Source organism: Crocodylus porosus, unplaced genomic scaffold (genome assembly GCF_001723895.1).
Source record: "Crocodylus porosus isolate Cpor-Errol unplaced genomic scaffold, CroPor_comp1, whole genome shotgun sequence".
In the NCBI taxonomy this organism is placed as follows: Eukaryota; Metazoa; Chordata; order Crocodylia; family Crocodylidae; genus Crocodylus; species Crocodylus porosus.
The window spans coordinates 106,806,369-106,812,850 of NW_017728947.1; the positions used below are offsets into that span (position 1 = coordinate 106,806,369).

Sequence of the window (6,482 nt, forward strand, 5' to 3'; positions counted from 1 at the left end):
CCCCTTTTTGAAGATGGGAACCACATTGGCCCTCTTCCAGTCCTCTGGCACCACACCAGAGCACCACGAGTGCTCATAAAGCCGTGCCAGGGGTTCCGCAATGACCTCAGCCAATTCCCTCAGTACTCAAGGGTGGAGATCGTCCAGACCAGCTGATTTGAATACATCCAGTCCCTCCAGAAGTTCCCCAACTAGTTCCTCACTAACCCTTGGCCTAGGTGCACCTCCCCTGGGGTCTAAGGGGGGCCCAGATGGGGGGTGGCTGTTCCGGTCCCTGCTCAGGAAAATGAGCGTAAAGAAATTGTTAAATATGTTAGCTTTGTCATCTGGTGTGACGACCAAATTTCCTAGTGTGTCCTGCAGGGGCCTCACGTTACCCGGAACCTTCTTTTTGCCCCCTATGTATTTGAAAAAGGGCTTCTTGTTGTCCTTGATCTGGGAAGCTAGTCCCAGTTCCATCTCCATGCCATATGATGTGCTTTGTGGCTGGGGCCCCTGGACACCACTTGCATGCATGCAGCTGCAGGATGCACATAGCCAGGAATGCAGCTGGGAAGTGTGGAGAGCAGCGCTGTGCAGGTAAGTCTGTGGAGGGGAAGGGGTGGGTGGGGGCGGGGCAGATCAAGATCCCCACAGTGAGGGAGGGAGTGGGGCAGGGGCTGCGGGTGCTGCCCAGCCAGGGCAGTGAATGGGACCCAGGGCTGGGACAAGGAGCAGAATGGAGCCTTAGGCAGCTGGTCCAGAGGGAGTGGGGAGCGGGGGTATGGAGGCAGGGAGTGGCTCCCTGGTGCTGTGCACCCCCAGGGGAGGCATGGGGGGCATGCTCCCCCCTAGATTTGTACGCAGGGTGAAGGTAGATGCGGGTTGCCTGCTGTGGGTTCAGGGCTCTCTGCCCTGCTGCCTTTGCCCCAGGAGCCACATGCTGGCTGCATGCCCCTGCCCTGGGTCAAAAGGCAGCAGGGTAGAGAGCCCTAAGCCTGCAGCAGGCAGCCCACATCCCCCCCCATGCCCTGCTCAGCTCCAGTTAGAAGCGTCCCCGCACTTAAAAATGCTTGTGGGGGGCGCTTGAACTAAAGGTGGGGAGGTGGAGGGGGGTGCCCTCACTCATTTGATGAGCTTTAGTTCACGCGCCTCCACCGCCACTTAAGCACTGGGATGCTGATCCCCTGGACGAGCTACCCACGGCTTCATCCTGCTTCCCACCCCGGTCCTGAGGTCCCATTCACTGCCCTGCCTGGTAGTGCCCCCAGCCCCTGCCCCACTCCCTCCCTTACTGTAGGGTGTTCAACCTGCCTCACCCCCATACCCCATGTCCCTTTCCCTCCACAGACTTACCTGGAAGGTTCTGCTCTCTGTGCTGCCTGGATACATTTCTGTACATCACTTATCAGATTGGTATCAGCCAATATGCCAGGTGAATAATTGGCGATCAGTTATCGGCCAAGAAAATATCAGTGCACCCCTAGTTCTAATGGGGCCTGGATTGTACCTTCCAGACCTATTTGCAGAGAAACCTCCCCTGTAAGTGCATGGGTTATTCTCCAGGGCACCAGGCTGTCTGCCTTCCAAAGTCTGGGGCTTCATGCATAGTGAGACTAGGGTGAGAGCTGGGATAGACATTTATCCACCTACAATTCCAGTGTTAGAGTCAATAGTAAGCCTGAGATCTCTGTGCTATGGCAGGGCTGTGCCTTGCTGGCAAGGTATTGAGAGAGAGCAGCTCAGGAACCTGTATAAAAATGACCCATAGATCCCAAGTTCTGGGAGTGTGGAAACAAACTTGCCCTTCCCACCTGCAACCATTGGAAAGGGTCTAGGCCAATGATTCATGCCACTTGTGGCCATGTTTTGAGTGGTACATGGCAGAGCAGAAAGCAGAGCAGGAGAAGGGGATTAGAGTGGCACTTGGGGAGTATGCAGGGCTTGTGACTTGCCTGCCAAAAAAACTGGCCCCACTGGCTAGATGGCTTAGGTTGAACTACTGCACTGTGTCTTTGTGGAGCACAGTTGTACATCCCCGTTGCTTAGTTAGAGGGAGAAATGACCACATAATTTTGTCTCGGCCCAATAGAAAAAATACAACTCGCATGAAATCACATGCCAAAGGACACTCTTTTGTATGCAGGACTGGATTTACAAAACACTTCACCCCTGATCTTTCATCTGCTTAGCTTGGTTCTGGCAGTTTCTTTTAACATGCTCCATCGACCAGGATTTTGAGGCGGTGGGGTCTGATCCCACTCCTAGAGAGCAATTGCAACATTTCAGATGACTGCAATGAAATCAGGGTTAGGACTATGGCAACTAAAACTGAAAATTCTCAAGAACTGAGGGAATAAAGAGTGACAAAAGCTGCAATGAGAAAAGGAAAAATTAAATTATGGCAATTCGTTTGGAAAGCAATGGTCAGAAACTGAAATCAGGGTTCAAGCCTCCTAGGGTGCTTGTACACGTCACAGAGGTTTAGTTCTTCAGGGTTGCATTCTATAACCCCTAAGCTAAAATGGTGAGTTTTTAAAAAGAAACAGTGATGGAAAAATAAAATGCACTGTATATATATGTCATTGTCCTGGTGGCTGCAGGTGCCTGCTGAAGGCAGGAGTGGTGAGGGGCCTGATCCTTTTTTCTGTTTTTTCTGGTGGAGCCTACCCACCTCTCCTGCAGCTGCAGGGGGAGGGGCATTAATCTGTGCCATTAATCTGTCATCTTGCCCCTTGGCTACAGGAGAGGTGAAAAATAAAGGATCAGGGACCCTTAGCCAACAGTTTGCCTGGGGCCACCCAGGAAAGTGCTGACTTGCCCCTGGAGCAGTGTGGAGAGGTGGGAGGAGGGTGGCTGGGTGTGCAGGTGCTGGAGAAGGTATGGGGACAATGCATGGGGAGTGGGGTCAGCCATGCAGGCTGCTAGTTGGCCTGGTGCTGCCCCAGCTCAGACACCCGATTCAACTCTTCACTCATCCCGCCTGGGCTTCCAACACCCCTTGAACTGTCCCCACTGCCTTCTCTGGCTGTCAGCACACCCAGCTGCCCTCCTGCAGCCTCTCTGCACTGCCTCAGGCAAGCCAGCCTATTACTGGGAGGCCCCAGGCATCCTGCTAGCTAGCTGGAGGAACCTGCTGAAGGTGAAGTGGTGAAGAGCCTAATTCTTTTTCTTGGCGGAGCCTCCCCGCCTCTCCTGTGGCTGGGAGAGGAGCTGACAAATTAATGGCTGCAATGTTTCAAGTTACAATGTTGCAGACTAAACTACATGGGAGTCTGCCAAGATGCAAACTCATTTAAAAACCCCAAAACTTGCATAGGTGTAATGTGTGATGCCATAAGCCACACAAAGGGAAACTGTCATCACGTGTCCATGGTAACATTGTCATGTGTACAAGCGCTCCTATTACTCTTTTACTTACCAAGTAGTCCCACTCAAGCCAGCGAACTTTTTCGTGGTGAGTCAAGTAAATAGATATAGCCCTAAATTTGTGGCTACCAGCACTGCTGTGGAAATAACACGCTTATACACTAGGCAGGGGAGGATGCTGATTACATCACCTTTCAGCTGCCTTTGGGTGGCTCCTGCAGCACTTCTGATGTTAATCTTGAAAGCAAGAAGAGTAAGAGGGAGACAAGGACAGCAGGATGGCTGAGACATGCTAAAAACAGCAGCTCTGCAATGAAGCAGCAAAATGCCATCTCACTAATTGACTGAGAGCCACAAATTCAATAGGCTGAGCTGCTTTATGGCAGCATGCATGCACACATTACAGCCCTGACTCACGCTCTTTGCTCTCTCTGTTTCCTTGCATTTCAGAGAGAGTCTTGCAGAATGTTAACCTTGCCCCATTGCCTTTGTTTGCTGGAGATATTTTGGAAATCTATCAGAAGCCTGCGGTTGACTGACAAATGTGGTTGGTAAATGGGCTAATAATAAGCATTTAGTCAGATTCTATGCAAATCTCTCATTAATACCGAAAGCTGATTTCTCAAAGACTTATCATTTCCCAGCCCCCCCCCCCAAAAAAGGGCTTTTGTGCGATAGGGCTGTGAAAAATAGACTAGACAACAATTAACCAAAGGCCAAAGGGCTGGATTAGAAGGAGCATGCAGAGTTCTGGGGTAAAGCCCTAACTTGTCTGTGCTAGAAGTACCTTTTCTTGACAGTGGGTAACAAGAACAGGTGAAACTGAACGTGGAGGGTTCCAAGATCATGCTCAGCAGGATTTGGCTTCATCTATGCTTGCAACCAACCATGTCTACGGATGGTTAAGCTGCCAGCATCCTGATCCCGGTTGTCAATGACACGTGGGCAAAGCCAACGTGAGCATCCTAGATGATGCTTCATAAGCAGAGCTTCCCTTAACAGGAAGGTTCAGCAGTTCCTCCCAGGGCACTGTTCCTAGGACTTGTAATGATGGACACCTGCTTGCAAGCCCATGGTGAGCAAGTGTTTCCTGTGCTCAGCTGTGCTATCCATTTTCTCTTTTCCTTTCTGACCTTTGTTGCTTTACTTTTTCTCTTCTCTCCTGAAGGCCTTGGGTGGCTGTGCTAGAGAGAGGCCACCCACTGATGGGGCCAAAATGTAGGTTCTCACTGAGTGGCGTGTTGTGAGAGCTGAGATGCAGACTGGGAAGAGTCTAAGCTACTTGCTTAGACATGTCAGCTGTTCTCATAGCCTGCTATGCAATTCTGGCTGTTTTCATTGCTGCCCAGGTTTCCAGGTGAGGGAAGTGAAGAGAAGGGTTTTGAGCATTTCTCCCAGCTGTTGCTTGGTAGAAGATATCAGCAAGCACTGAGGCACTGGAGCTGGCTGCAGACTGAGGCAGAGAGTATTATTATGAGTTCATTTATGAAAGCAAATCCACACATTCTGAAGAGGCAGACATACAACTGTACATAAAGTTTAAGTGCTGCAGATACTAAAGCCTTCAGGCTTTCCTCTTAGAAATGTTTGCTAGGAAAAGTTTGTTATTGCCTGCTGGCATGTAATCAAGTTCCTTTTTCAGGCTTTGTATGTGGCTACTCTAAAGGCAGGTCACTTTACAATTGCTAGTCATCCTATAACATGACAACCAACTTACCTACACAAGAAACATTTTTTCCTAAGTTAGACAAATATTTGTTCTTTGTCTACATTGCCAGCTACAACTGCACTAGGCGACGCTATAGAACCGCATTAGTGATTGTGGCATAGATGAAACCCGTGAGAAAGAGGAGCAGTTTATCTGCAGTTTAACACAAACTACTGAGTTTTGTCTGCTGTCCTGGAGAAGCCATTAGGCCGTGTCTATAGGGAGAAAATACCACCACCATTTCCTCAGCGGTGCAGCTCTGCTTGCTGCCAGGAGAAGGTGCCATGTAGTGTAGACAGGCTGTGTGTACTCTTACCTATTCATCATAGGGTTAAACACCACAGTGGTAAAACCACTGGAGCCCTGTCTGCAGTACAACCTTCACTGGGGAGCTGCTATACTGCAGAACCCCCATGTCTCTGTTTTCCTAGGGCTGATGAGACTTTACTCAGGCCGTTCAGCTTCTGGTTACCTGGTTGTTTGATCTCACGGAAGCTGCATTGCCATGAAACATTTGCGCCTGCTCTGCTTTCGTCTCCTTCCTGGAACTGTTGCTGGACTTGGAAAACTATACTGGGGCCTAGGGGAAGCCTCCAGTTCACACAGGATTACAGCCTTGAATCAAATGCTTAACGTTCTGGAAGAAAGCTAGGGGAAGATTTTGAACATAATATTTTCATCCTCCCCCAAAAAATCTGTCATCTGGCGACAGCCGGGATCGTATCACGACATAATTATCCACAGGGACTGATTTGGCTTTTAACGCTTACAGACTGCTGAAGGCTTCTCAAAGGCAGGCTGACGTTTTACCCCACTTCTCCGGCAGGTTTTGCAGCACACGCTGGGCTCGGTGCTTGTGCCCAGTCCCTGAGCCGGGGAAGCTCCATCCTGCCGTGTTCATAAGGACATAAGAGTTGCCACGGACTGGGTCAGACAGCAGGTCCACCTGGCTCAGCGCCCAGAGAGGGGAGACTAAAAGGGAGAGTGTGAGCTGGGTCTGACCCAGGCCTTTTTACCCCCACTGTCCCTCTCTCCCTACCACCTCCAGCATCTCAGGTCCAGGCCCCTCGCTCCCAGCCTCCATCCCCATGGATGCCCCTCTTCTCCAAGAACAATCCTAACCCCTTATGACCCCACACAGCCATGGACCCACCCCGCGGGCTGGGCTCAGGGCCCGCCGCGGCTGGCTTCTTCCAGCTCTTCCTCTCGCCACTTCCCCCTGGGGAAACCCTCGTTGGGCCCTTGCCCTGCACCTGGCCTCGTCGCCAGCCCTGATGGGGAAGCTCCCGGTCCTGGGAGGGGGGGGATCCGGGGCCCAAAGGACATTGGGGTTGGGGGGAAAAAAGCAACAGTGGGGGGAGCCCTCTGCCAGGGGCTGAGGTGGGAGCTCTGCAACTCTGTAGGGGGCAGCCCTGCCAGAGGGGAC

General features: G+C 51.3%; 1 long non-coding RNA gene across 1 annotated transcript; it reads right to left on the reverse strand.

The window, feature by feature from the left end:
* Positions 1-3,711: 3,711 nt before the first annotated feature.
* LOC109320999 lies at positions 3,712-5,564 on the reverse strand. The gene is made up of 3 exons (XR_002103923.1): positions 5,529-5,564; positions 4,631-4,801; positions 3,712-3,883 (listed from the first exon to the last, which is right to left on the reverse strand). It is a non-coding gene; the product is annotated as an uncharacterized LOC109320999 (long non-coding RNA).
* Positions 5,565-6,482: the final 918 nt, after the last annotated feature.